Source organism: Vombatus ursinus, unplaced genomic scaffold, assembly GCF_900497805.2.
Source record: "Vombatus ursinus unplaced genomic scaffold, bare-nosed wombat genome assembly UNPS02014816.1, whole genome shotgun sequence".
Classification (NCBI taxonomy): domain Eukaryota; kingdom Metazoa; phylum Chordata; class Mammalia; order Diprotodontia; family Vombatidae; genus Vombatus; species Vombatus ursinus.
In genome coordinates, this window is record NW_020954594.1 from 11,805,102 (window position 1) to 11,820,444 (window position 15,343).

Sequence of the window (15,343 nt, forward strand, 5' to 3'; positions counted from 1 at the left end):
ACAAGAAGAACAGAAACAAGAACAAGGAGGAGAAGGAGAAGAAGGAGGAGGAGGAAGAGGAGGAGGAGGAGGAGAAGAAGAAGATGAAGATGATGATGATGAAGAAGAAGAGGATGCAAAAAGAGTTTTTGGCTAATAACAATGCTGTCCAATTTCACTTGGTAAAGTTTGGCAAACGCAGTCAAGCTGGTAACCCTATGTAGACATTGTTGTGTTGTTGAGTCATTTCAGTCATTACCAACTCTCCATGACCTTATTTGAGGTTTTCTTGCCATAGATACTAGAGTAGTTTGCAAGTTCCTGCTCCAGCTCATTTTACAGATAAGGAAACTGAGGGAAACAGGGTTAAGTGACTTGCCCAGGGCCACACAACTAGTAAGTGTATGAAATTGGATCTTCACTCAGGTCCTCCTGACTCGAAAATTGACACTCCATCCACTATATCACCTAGCTGTCCTTCATGTAGATATAAAAATTGTCCTGAGTACTTCAGTCTTCTTACTCCTCTGGTAAAACTTTTCAAAAGTAAATTCTGGCTAGCATATTCTCATACCAACTGCACAAAGGATAATGATTATGTTGATTTGTTCTGCATTAAATTTCCATCATGAAGAAATTCTGGGAAAGGAAGAAATGTAGATATTTCATCTGAAGTTCAGATATTCATTCAGTAGATAGATAAATAGATGGATGGATGGATTGATAGATGGTTCGATAGAAAAATAGAGATATCTATATATGTATGAACATATTTCTATATATTGCTACTTATACATATGTACCTATGTACATAGAGATTTTGAGGCTGATATACTTATTATGTGTGCTGCCTGCTGGTCTTTGTTTTAGAATGATTACTATCATGAATTTTCTACCTGTGAAATCAGAAGAAAAAGATCATTAAACATACATTAACCAGACCCAGGTTTTTAAATAGTGTAATCAATCAATATTGACTGAATATGATATATTGTCTACACTAAGGAGATGGGTCTTGAGGGGTAGCAATAGGCAAATGAGGCTAGGAGGAAGGGTTGAATGCTCTAGAAAAAAATAATTTGAATTCATGCATGATAGTGGGGGATGGCATATTTATTGAATAGTGTGGGAATTGTCATAACTTGAGGAGCATGATGAGGAAAGTAGATTGGACAGATACCTTGGAGACAGATGTAGGACCTCAAAAGACCAACATCAAAAGCCTATTAATGAGTATATATTTATGTAGTCTTTTTAGATTTACAATCTGCTTTTCTTTCATCCCTATGAGAGGCGCTAAACAACATTGTTATCCCTGTTTAATAAAAAAGGAAATTTAGGTCAAGAGAAATGAAATGACTTTTGCTCATTATAAAATATAGGGGTGGGGATGGGTTGGACTAGATGATCTCTGGTATGAGTACTATTATATGGACATACACAATCGCTAGGCTCCTTTCACCTCTAAATCCCCAATCCTCAGGTTCTGGTTCAAGATTTGAATCCAGGCTTTCTAACTCCAAATCCAACCCTCTTATGAGAATATCCTTCTCACTATCCTATATGACATTAAGCCTGGATAGTAAAGGAAAAAGAAATCATGTATGTATGTGGGCATGGGGGCAGTGGTGGACTGCACTATCTACTTTTTAAAGAGTTTGGTATTTTACAGATCTGAAAAAATCTGCTGTAGGCAACAACTAATTTGAGTTTCAGAGCTAGAGCTGAATGAGTTAATAAGTAGCTTCCCCATTGCTGTTTAAAACAAACACAAATGATTACAATCCTAATGTCAAGAGAACTCATGGAAGGCCTCCAGCATGTTAAGTGGTCTCCCTGTAGAGGATGAAGGAGGATGCATGAACGACTCACCATGTGAAGGAGCAGATGGATTTCAATCTGAATCTTTGGTGGGAATAAGCAAGTTGATCCTATTGGAGTATATGTTCCTGAACATCACAGAAAAGGAAGGGAACAATCAGAAACAGAAACATCTGGAGAACAGAGCGAACTTTTGTTTCTGGTACCTTTCCAGGTCTGTCTGATTGTATATTAAAGAACAATTAGACTGAGAAAACACTTCACTCCAGATTCTTAAATTCAACATGGCAGGAGTGGGCCATATGTACCATTTATCCATTTATTTTATTTCCCTAGCTGGGCTCTGCTAATAACATATAGAGACACTGATTAGGAAATGAGAAGTTGAACAGATTCAGTAGCAGTAACTGCATTTCTCAGATACAAAATCCTGCTTAGAAATTAGTTATGAAGACACTATTAATCTTAAATTTCTTATACCTATAAAGCTAAACTTCAAATATAAGGTGATATACAAATAAGCCACAGGCAGAAGAGATTGAAACTCTTTTGAATAGAAGAAATGAGGGAGGAGATCGTAGAATTTTGAAGCTGGAAGTGATATTAACTAAGGCCCAGGGAAGGGAAGGGTCTTTCCCAATGTTACTCATGTAGTGATTGAGTATCAGAACCAGGACTGTTTCTCAGATCTCCAGACTCCAATCTCAGTGTTCTTTCCACTACTTAAATTTGCTACCAGGCCATTAACTCAGAGTAAAATCAGGGCATTTGGTTAGAAAAAAGTGTTTAGACAGCAAATTGTCTCATAATTTGAATCACAGAAACATGCAATTTTAGAACTAGTAGAACCCTCAGAGTTTATCTAGCCTAATCCCTTTATCTCACATATGAAACGATTGAGACTAAGAAAGGTTAAATAATTGTGTCACATATGAAACAATTGAAACTAAGAAAGGTTAAATAATTGTCAAACAAGGTAGTAGTAGGGCCAAGACTTTCTGGAATCCAGGGCTAATTTAACCTAGATACTTAAATTAGATTTCATCCTTGTTCCAGAATGTTGTTTGAATTTTCTAAGAACTAAATTATTTCTTATATATTATGTAAATTAAATTCTGTTAAAGAGCATTTTCATTTCTCCAAAGAGATAGTTTATATTTCTGCTTTTTCTGTATCACATCTACCTGAGATAGAAAGACTTCTCACCTGTTGGATCAAGGAGCACAAGTACCATCCATTGGCAACTATTTCAAATTAGAAAATACTTTGTCCCTGGAGCATATGAAGTTTCAACTCATACCTAGTGCCAGTTACCTGATGTTTATCACCCACTGAGGTTTTTTGAGCAGCCAAATGGCAAATGATAAGAGTGGTATTTGAGACAGGTGGATATTGGTTGGTAGAGTGAGATTCCAGAGTGATCGAGAAGGCTTTAATACAGTGTGAAATGTCATGTCTTTGGGAGTGGACAGAAAGACATAGCAACATAGAAAGACATAGAAACGTAGCAGAGCCACATTAGTACGTGGACTAGACCCATGATTTCAATGTTGAAGGGAATTCCCTCTACTGATACATATTAGCACCTTCTCTGCAACTCAGAGTCTTAGAAAGATGACTAAAACACAGATAGGTTAAATGTCTGAACCGAGGCCTTACTGTCTTTGAGGCCAACTTTTTATCCACTATGCTATACTCCCTGTTAGGAATTACATTGACATATTAATATGACTTTTGGAAGAAACAAAGGATAGGGATTTTTAGTACTTCACCATTATATAAACATAGTCTAACATAATTGTTCATTTCTGCATTATATAATACATAATTTAGCATAAGTAATTTAACTGATTACCATTACTCTAAAATTGGGCCATGAACTCAAGGAGTGGGGCAATCAATTGGACAATGACTGAACTTTCAGAACAGTTGGACTAAAACATTAAAACAATTAATTATTTTTTTCTTTTTTTGGTTACTTTTTCTTCCCTTCTTTTCTCTTCTCTTTTCCTTTCTTCCTTTCTCTCTCCATGTGTCTCTACTTCTCTCTTCTTCTTTTTCTCTTCCCTCTCTCTCCTTTTGGTTTTCCTTTTCTCTCTCTTCTTCTCCCTCTCCATCTCCCCCACTCCCCTAGAAAAACCTATTTGAATTGAACTACTGATAATAATGGTGTTGTCCTTATAAATTATTTTTTTATAAATAGTAGTTATGATCTTTCTATAATACTTAAGAGCAATATGGAGAATAAAGATTCAAGTTGGCCATCAAAATTGGGGTGGTCTGGCTCCAGGAAGGTAAGAGTAGCACAAACATTCACATTACTGATCACCTTCATTTTTTTAAGTGAAGATGGGTCTTTTTAAGCACTTTTTTCCTGGTATATAGTTATACCCTACTAATTTACCTTTAATACCTCCATGGAGGTGGCATTTAGTTCTATAATTGTGCTCTAAATGGAAGATAAACTTCTTGGTAACAAAAAATTTGACTATAAAAACTTAAAATTTTACCTTTTGTACTACCTTCCTCAGTCCCCCAGTGAGAAGAAGAGGATTGAGAGATTATGGATAAACTCTAAACTTTGATTTGCAAAGTATTGACACAAGGGTGAGCAAAAGGGTAGAAAAGCTACCCATCACCAGTAAATGTATGCTGGGTCTAAGTTAGCATTCCCCAAACCCACCTCTGGCTACCCCACTGTTATTTCAACTGGTGTTAAAGACAGTAGTGAGATCGGTTATAGGTAAAAGATTCAGGAAGGGGTTCCATTAACAGTTTCCTCCAGGTGCCTGCTAGCAATTAGTCTCTCTTCCATTAGTTGAAATGTATTATTGCGGGGATCCTAAATTCAGGCTTCATTAGAGAACATTTAAGAAGTCCTTGCAAAAGGACATTGACAGAGGAATTTATGAACTATAGGAGGAAATTGATCATATTTAATAAAATTAATATTAAAAGTGTCCAAGTGTCCTAGCATCTTTTTGCTATGGTCAGTCAGTTAATAACTATTTATTAAATCCTTACTATGTGCCAGGCACTATGCTAAGCAATGGGGATAAAAATTTAAAAAAAAATGTCCTTGTCCTGAAGGAACTTTCAATCTCATAGAGAAAGATAAAACACACACACACACACACACACACACACACACACACACACACACACACACACAAAAGGAAGAGATGGGGAACCAGGAAAGGTACCTGATATGAGGGCATGGTGGAAAAGTCAGAGAAGTCCCAAAATAATATAGCCACATAAAATAAGAGGAGCTCCCTCCTTAAATAGAGGTTTTAGGGTTCATGACTCCACTCTGTAATCAGAGGGACAGAGAGTGGTGATGAGGTGGAATACCAAGGGTGATACCAAGGCTATGGTTCTGAAGGTCCCTGTGGTTGTGAGCTAGAATTGTCATTTTTGTGTGTTCTCTTTCTCTGCTGCTCCAAGTATCTGTGTTTTGTACTTTATCTATTTGTAAACAGATTAGTGACTATTTTTTCAGAACCAAGAAATTTGGTTCACTTTTCTAGTGCTATCATATGTTTGAAAATGCAGAAACTCTAGTTGATTAAAGAGCTATTTGCTAATCCTGTTAAATGACGGTCTGTATGGGATGATTAGAACAACTATTTTGACCAATTTTTCTAGTCAGGTGAAATAAGGGAATTTTATTTTTTTTGTTTAATTTAATTTAGTTTAGTTTAAAAATTATTTGACTGTGTTGTGTTCTTTTAGCTTTTTTCTCTTGTGAGGTTGTTTTAATGGAATGAGTGAATATACCAATTGTGAAATTAGGCAGATACAATCTTTCCTCTCACTTAATCTCCTTTATCATAAAAAAACAAACAAACAAAGAAACCTGCGGTATAACATTAATGCCAAGAAATCCATTCTAAAGAAGTAGACATTGTTTTCAAAGACTCCTAATATCATTTGAAGTTGGATTCCATCATATCTATGAGGCCAGTCCCTCATATATGTGGTGTGTAATCCCTCAACTACTGTGATAATCCTTAACAATCGACTAACTTTTCAATCTTTAGTCTATGTTAAGATGTCCCCCATAAACTAAGCATCCAAAATATTCCCAACTGAAACGTAAGCTTATTATAAGAACAGAAGGCTTTTTACACATATTTGACTAAAAAAGTTGTTTTGAAATTTGAGTATTTCTTCCAATTGCCTACTGCTTCTACCTCATCTGACCCATCGGAAACACTGTTTAGATGACAAAACTGTCCAACATTTCCCGCAATGCATGATCCAGATAGTCATAAAGGCTTACAGATACATACCTTTAACTTAATTTTAGAATATAGTTTATTTGAAGAAAAATAACCTGATTTATAGCATTCTACTACACCCCTACTCTGATGACAGACCAATAATAATAATACATATTTTTGTAACTGAAAAAAAAATAAAGAAACCCTCGTAATTTTATCATAGGCAAGACATTATTTTCTTCTAGCAATGTTGCAAAAACAATTAGGAATTTATAAACTAACAGATGGGGAAAACACCAACCAAGAAGTATATATGAGAAAACAGTCATTTCATCTATTGTGTTTTAAAAGCAAGGTATACAACTGCAGTTACAATGACCCCTAGTCCACATTTATTTACTCTGTTTGGCAGTAAAAGGGAAAATCCTTATTCCCCAAAGTAATTCTGGCTAGTGGCAGCTGACATCTGGTTCATCGTTCCCTAGTTCCCTTCTGAACAGATCAGGCTAATATCTATAGTCATAGAGATACAGGCATTGAGACTCAGGCCACACAGCAGTCAATAAATGACTACACACACACACACACACACACACACACACACACACACAAACACAAACACATCTTTGATCCCTCTATCCTCTCCAGTACTTCCACCAGTCCCTCACTCGTATACTATTATCTACGTCTAACATGTCCATGCATGAAAAAGGGTCAAACATCTATCCTATCACTAGTTTCAAAGAGTAATTTTGCAATAATAGTTGATGGATCTTTTTGGATGATTCAGAATATTTGGGAATGGAGGAAAATGTTCTTATTCTGATAATCTTTGTAGAGCCACATTATTCCCAGGTTATAAATCACTTTTACAGCATTTCCCTACAGGATAATGGCTAAGGTCAAAGTTTATGCTCCCTTATGTGTAATGATGCTAAGATTCTGCCAAATGCTCCAAATTCCTTTTTCATGGTTGTCATGTGCTCATCTATTTTTCCCATGGCCTGTCCTATAACTGAAGTATTCTGGTCACCATGGAATATCCCTCCCTAAGTACCAGTTGCCCCAGTTTCACTAGACAAGTAGGGTGACAAGTCAGTGGCAGCTTTATTCCATGGTAGCCACTAAGAATTCTGTCAGCAGCTAGGAATTTGTATATCTGACAACAAAAACAGTTATGCCCAGGGTCTCAGAAGCACAGATGCAGAGTATCAGAGAATGTCATATAATTTGAGAACTGGAAGAAATCTTATAAAGCACCTAGTCCAACTCCTAAATTTTAAAAAATGAAGAAACTGAGCCACATAAAAACTAAGAAACTTGTTCAATGTACTCCAGTTTGTTACTATTTTGGGTGTTGAAAGGATCAAACAAAAATGGACTTTGAAACTCAAGGTTTTAGGTAGAGATATCAAACTATGGGCATTTATTGGAATATACTATGTTCCAGACATTGTGTTGGGTAGTGAAGCACAAATATAAAAATGAAATGGTTTGTGCTGTCAAAAACCACAAAAAAGTGTAATTTTTAATTCTACTAATTAGGAAAAAAGTGCCTAGCTTTCTTATCTTTCCGGCTTCACTTATATTACTCTTCTATCTACAATCCAGCCAAACTGTCATACTCTCTGGTTATTATATATTATACATCTCTCATCTCTAGGCTTTGAATGCCTAATCTCATGCCTGAAGGTATTCTCTCCTCACCTCTGCCTCATAGAATTCTTCAGTTCCTTTAAGATAGATCTCAGACCTTCTTTTCAGAGCCTTCCCTCAACCTCTAATTGCTAGCGTCATTCTTTTCTAATCTGTCTGTCAAAAAGAAGCTGTTTCAAACTAATTGCATTTCCTTTGCTTATAGGTTTACTGAACTGGTATATTGGAGGAGTGAGAAGGATGCTACTGACATAGTAAATCTTGATTTCAGCAAAGCACTCATATAAAGTATTTATTAAGTAGTCTGTGCATTCAGCATCATCCCACAGTATATTCATGCACAGACATAGTATACCTTGATTTCATCAAAACAACTGATTAGGTAATGTATTTAGTAAGTATTTACTACATACCTAGGTCACATTTCTCTATCTTGGACACATGTGACCTAAGTGATTTGACAGTAAAATGGATTTTCATTTGGTTGAATGAAAGGCCTAATTGAGTATTCATTATGGGATCAAATTTAGTTGGCAGGTATCTTTCATGAAATGGCACAATGTCTTTGGTTTTGCACAGTACAGTATTTCATCAGTGCTTAGAATAAAGACATAGCTTTCATGCTTATTAAATTTGCAGATAAAAAAGTAGTAAATATAGATTAGTACATGTGTGCTACAGTAGACATTTAAAAAATAACAGATTAGGATGATGGGAGGGATTTAAGAAGATGAAATTTAATTGGGATAAATGGAAAATTTTAAAAAACACAAATAAAGAATTGAATAGGCATTGTTGTACAGTTACTCATCTAAAGAATACAAATCTAGAGACCTTAGTTGACCCACAAGCTTAATGCATGACATGATAGCCAACAAAATATTAGAGAATGGTAATAGAGGCATTGTGTCCAAATTAGGTAAGTTATTGTCCAGCTGTTACTGGCCCTGAAATGATCACATCTGGAGTATAGCACTGTGAGTTTTGGGTGCCATATTTAGGTCACTAACAAACTGGGGTATAACCAGAATGGAACGACTAGGATGGCATGAGAACCAGAGACTACTGGTGACCAAAGGGGGAGAGATAGTTGCCATCAACCACTTGAACATATATCATGAGAAAGAAGACTATCTTGGCTCAATAGAGAATGAATTAGGTATAATTATTGACATGTATACATAGCTGGACTTTGAGAGATAAAAGGAAAGGCCTACTTTAAAAAAAATGGCTCTAAATAGGAATAGACTAGTTCAAGAAGGCATAGTTTCCATATTACCACCATCAGAAGATGGATTGCTACTTGTCAAAGATATTGTAGAACAGATTCATATTCATTCATATCATATTCATGATGGATCTCTAAGGCCCCATCAAACTCAGAGTTTCTATGATTCTCTGCTCCTGATAGTTGGATTTATTAAATGAACTCATACAGAGTATGAATTCCAATATCTCTATTATCAAGGAATATTGCCCAGGAAAAAAAATAGGGTATCTTCTCATAGCTTGAAGGACAACACTTCCTAGCTGGAGACTTTGCCAATAGAGACTTATCTTTAGGAAGTTGTTTATCTTTTCCTGAGTCTGAAGTTCCAAATTCTTGTGACTGTGGATAGTAAAATAAGGAAACAACATATACATCTAAACAAGACTCAAGTCTCTGCTTCAGATTTATGTCATTCAGAACATGACATTTTCCTTCTGTATACTCAAAAAACCCTTGCTCTTACCCATGCTTCCTTAAAATAAATAGATAGATAAACAAAGATAGATAAACACATAGATAAATTCATTCACCCCTCTCTGTATTAAGATTCCATATACCTGGGGGCAGCTAGGTGGTGCAGTGGATAGAGCACTGGCCCTGAAGTCAGGAGGACCTGAGCTCAAATCCAGCCTCAGACCAAACTCTTGACACTTACTAGCTGCATGACTCTGGGCCAGTCACTTAACCCCAATTGCCTAAAAGAAAAAGAAAAAGATTCCATATACCTAAATGTATCTCAAGCACCATCTCCAAAGGCTACGGGCTTGAAGTTAACATAATTCCAAAGTATTTGTGTTCATATAGCTCTAAAATACAGTTAACATGGTATTAGAGTACATATATAGTAGGGTACATGAACTGGTGCTTTGAAAAAGCTCCCTATGTTTTTGTTTTTGTTTTATTTTAAATGTGAGTCAATTTTCTCACTTTAAGAGTTGTGAAAAGTTTGAATAAAATCATAACTTTTAATCTATCATTAAGATGTCTGGTTCAAAAAATGACTTATGTAGTAAAATATATTAAGTATTTCTTTTCAAAATGTGTCACTCATTTACATATAGATCACAAGGGAGAAAATAAGTGTTTTCTACCTGTAAATATGCAGTAATTCTGAAACATATCTTAAGCAAATCCATGTAGTCTCTGAGATATTAATGGATAATTACTTCATGGTAAATTTGAATTCAAATTTCAGAGTCAACCATTTCACTTATTCACAACAGTAACATGGAATGACTTTTGTAAAAATATACTCAACTACCTTTTATATTTATTTACTGGTTAGGTTTGCGATAACCCTAATTAACTTAATGATAAACTTTCATTGAGTTCCCTTATCTAACTAACCTGATTCTCTCATCTGTCTCTGCTTCTAAAATATTATTTGGACAGGATGCTAGGCACAATCAAGTCCTTTCCATTCATTTCTCTGAAGGCCAAGGGGAGAATTTAAACATTTATTAGATAAGGAATATTTTCTACTAAATCCTACTAGTATCTTTTGTGTCTTATAAGTGCTATATTACTGTTCTAAGAAGTCTGAAGACTTTTTTTTCTTATTTTTAGAATGGAGGGAAGGATGAAAGGTAAAATCACATCTCTATAATGTTTATGGAATGACAGAAACATCTAATGTCTGAGGTACTCTGAAGCTGTGTAAAAATATTCTAGCAGATACAATCATATAGCTTCAATAAACCCCATCATTATAAAATGTTTTAAACTGTACATAAAATGTTATGTTACCAAAAATGAAAATGTTAGACATTTCAAGAGAACTAGATAATTTATTAAAGAAGATTTCATTTACTGAACTATTTGCAAGAAATACTGTGTTGTGAAGACAAAATGAGATAATAGATGTGAAAATATTGTGAAAACATGAAAAATTTCAAGAATACAAGATATTATTGTTGTTGTCATTATAATTTTACTCAAAACAGCCAAATTTTCTACAAAATGAAAATAACAAAGATGAATACAAGCTATTAATTAATTTTCATGTATCCCACTCTATCTAGCCATTTCCTTCCTCCATGATAAATAATAATACTTCGGTTGAAGCTGAAAAACATACCCAACTTGACTCAATTTGAAGAATTCTACTCACTAGCTAGGTAAAATAGTCAGATGAACCTATCCCTCTCTGGTATGGTGGCCCCCTTCAAAAACTAGATGAAAAATAGCATTGCATCATCTATGACAAAGCAAGTAATCCCTTCATCATCCTGGTCACCATTCTCTATGGTCTCCAGCTTGTCAAAATCACACCTATAGTCTACAACTAAACATATCCCTCTAGCTACAGTCTAATCAGGGAAACTACTAAGAGAATGATGACCTCCCTCATTCTGGATACTACATTTTTGTTAATGTTGCCTAAGAGTTTGATTGTTTTGTTTTGTTTCTTGACTGCCATGAGTACTACTGAACTTGAAATCTATTTAAAATCCTGGGGTTTATCACCTTACTGATTAGTGGTTAACTAGTGACTGGAGAGCTAGGAGAAGATACATATCAGGTAAGAAAGCATCTTTTCTATAAGAGATAACTAAAATTCAACATAAGTAACATTTAAAAGAGCAAAGGTTTCTCTAGCTGGGAATTGGAGAGAGCAGTGATGAAGCCACAGTGGTATGAACAATGTACTACAAATCATTGCAGTGCTCAGATAGGGGTAGCAGAAGACAACAACATAATGGGGAATCAGAGAAGACCTTAGTAGGTTAATCTCTCTACTGTGGACTTTGAGCAAAACCTTTGTATTAGAGGCTGTCAAATGACACTGAGGGATGAAGCATGCTTTGGAGGAGTATTTAGGTTCTAGTTCCTTTACTTCTCCCAGAAAATTTGGAAATCACCTTGAATGACAACACCCAGCTGATTGTCACCAACTTATCTTGCAAGCATATGGTTCATTAAGTTCAAAGAGCAAGTTTATTTAGAGGCTAAAGAAAGAAAAAAAAAAAAGAGTTCAGCTCTGAATAGAGTTCAAGGAATGTATGGACTTTGACCAGGTTCCCAGAAAGTGTTTTGTACCTCTTCAGCACAAGGCATCTATGATTGTTTGCTGAAGGTCCCAACAGGTTGTATCCATAATCACTTTAATGAAGTGTTCAAGAGCTCCCAGCCTACAGTGTAAGACAGGTTATCACTCTTTTGGCTGTTTTACCACTGTGTATATTCCACATCACTCTGCTTGTAGTTCTTCTTAGCTCTCAACAAATAATGATGCTGGCCTATTTTTTTTTGTTTTAATTAAAAAGCATCTGTTCTGTCAAATACTCCTATCAGTACCACATAAGGGTACTTTTTTGGGGGGGGGCATTCCAGAATTTCCAAGAAGATCTGGCATTACAGCTCAAATGCTATACTAGACCAGGATGCCTTGAGATATAGCTCCCAATGACCTTGGCCCTCACAGAAATGTTTTCACAGCGGTAGGATACCTTTCCCTCCATCTTTAAAAAAAGGTCTCTGTTTTTGACCATACTGGGTTAGGGTAAATTCATGGTCTACTATTCTCTTTCCCTTAGTTCCTAGAGATAACCTCTTTAGTAATTCACTGATGTTTAGAAGTTTGGTAAAAAACAAAACAAAACAAAACAAACAAACAAACCACTCAGTTGCTATCCTAACCCCAAACTGTGTCCAGGGATCCCTTGAGTTATTTTGAGTTTAAGTGGGTAGGATTATTTCAATTACTAGTGCTGTAACCTACTTGGAAAAAATGGCATTTAATGTAACATAGTCAACTCAACAGAATTGAAAAACTAATTTATTCCTATGACTTGTATGACTTTTTTTTTCCCACAGAACTTGTGAAAAAAACTTAGACTAGTTGCCTTTTAAGACAAAGTATATAATTCATCTTTATAAAAAGACCAGGATTTTGTGTGTGTGTGTGTGTGTATGAGTATACAAATATGATAGAGAGATAAGAGATAGATAGATATACATACATGTATGTGCATTTATATTTTAAGATATTACACATACATTCAAATTTCTATACAACTATCATCTATCCATCTATTTATCCACCTATCTATTAATACACACTCATACCCACACACTTTTTACAGCCTAGAATCAATGGCAAGGTGAAGCTATGTCAACAAATGATATTATTCAATTTTTTGACAGGGAGTTCATATAAGATCAATGGATTGCCTCGAAAAATGGGTGTTGGTAGGTAGAAGAATATGTGAGCAGTCCAAAGATGTATAAAAAGAATTCAAAATAGGGATGAGTAGGGGTAAGGACTTGAGTAAACAGAACTTAGAGCAGACACATACTTGGAATGACTCTAAGGGTGTAGAAATGAGGATTTCAAAGGGCAATTATAAAGTCATACTAAGAAAGTGGGTACTGGATAAGCAATATTTAACCAATAGTACTTTTTTAGGTCTAATGATAGATTTTTAAAATCTACCTGACACAGTTTTACTTCAGTAACAGCATGATCATTCATTTAATTAAAGGGCCTCTATGTAGTTTGAATTAAGGTACTCAAGGTTTAAGATGGTGGAGGCACAGATTTCATACAAATAATTCTCTAATAATACCTCAAAATATTAAAAAATGAATCCAACAACCAAAATATAAAAAGCTATCAGCATAACAAAAATGAATTCGTATAATCTCTACCTCCCCCAAAAAAGAAGAAAATATCCACACACTTCACCAGTTTTTTTTTTCCCAACTGCATCATCTCTATCCTTCAACCTATGCTTATTGTAGAAGACTACAAGCTAAAAGACAAGTATCCATATTGTAAGTGAGGGGCTGCTCTTTGAAGGCTTAATACTCTGCAGTTAAGGCTAGGGGCACTGTAGGAAGATAAAGAACTGTTCATAGCACCTCCTGGACATCTATTTGTATCCAGCCATCTGCCTCCAAATGCATATGTACTAGACCAAAGGGATAAAGTTTCAAAATGTATTATAGGATCATAGATTGATGTTTGAAGGAACTTAGGAACTATAAAGTCCAAATTCTTTATTTTATAGAGGAAGAAAAAAAATATAAAGATGTACGATTTTTCGCAGCATCCCACAGATAGTGACTGATGTAAGATTTGAAATCAGGTTTTCCCGATATAAATTAGTATACACTCTATTATTCTACTACACTTTATCCATTACAGAAATGAAAAGTAAAAAAAAAGTGAGAATCTGAAAATAATAACATATTGGTTGGTCTTTCCAAACTCATTGGCAGTGATTCAGTCAAAGCCCTCTAATATTCAATAAGGATAATTCAGAGGGGAAAGACAGATAGAACAGAACAAAAACTAAGGAAATGAGTGAGTTTCATAAAACTCCTAATACAATGAAGAAATATTCATTGGTATGAAACTCCAGAAGAAGAGAATAACCTATAGCACATTATATCTAGATAAGAGATCTGAGATTATTTGGAATGTCCGATGAGAGATGTGAACAAAGATATAAGGAAAAATGCTGGAGCACTTGCTGAAAATAAAATAAACTTAAAAGAATGAAAATCATAAACAAAAATTAGAAATCCTTTGAAGACCTTGAAAAAAGAAGGAGAGAAGCAATGAAGAGTCCTTGGGTGAAATAAGGAATATTAGAGCAAAGTCAAAAGATAGAGAAACTGGAGATAACTACCATCACTGATGATTGATCTTGAAAGTAGCCCATGAAAAGATCATTTTGGAATCATTAGAGTCACAGATAAAATATAATGAAATAAGAAATTTAGATATCATATTTCAAGAAATCATAAAAGAAATTTATATAAAAGATTTAGAATGAAAAGGCAAAGTGAAAATAAAGTCTACATTTGATTAACAAAAAGAAATCTCATATTTAACACATATAGAAATGGGATTGCCAAATTGCTTCCAGGTCAAAGAAAAATTATTACAAGCAGCTAAGAAAATATATTAGAAGACTCAATCAGAATCAAACAACACTACATATATAATATGAGGAAGGAGAGGAAAGACTGAAATATCTCACACTAAAAAAGAAAAGAAAAGAAGCCTTTATGCAATAATAAATTACCCAGCAAAACTGAGCACAATCTTACTAAAATAGATTTTTAATACATTCGGTCATTTATAAGCATTTTTGTTGAGAAAATCAGAATCAGATAGAATCTGTCAAAAACAAATCGACAAAGAAACCTATAAAGGTAATTAAGTTTCATTAACTTGGAGAAGGTAAATGTTGGCCAAATGATTAAATCCCAAAAGAGAAAGAAGAAATATATCCCTTTGAATTCCATCATCAATAATGATAATCTTTTGTTTTCAAAGCATTGTAGAGAAGAAATAAAGAGGAAGAAGGTAGAACATACTATCTCTCATAATTGAAGTGTCATAGTACAAACTTATTAAAAAGGAAATTTTCAGGTGTCA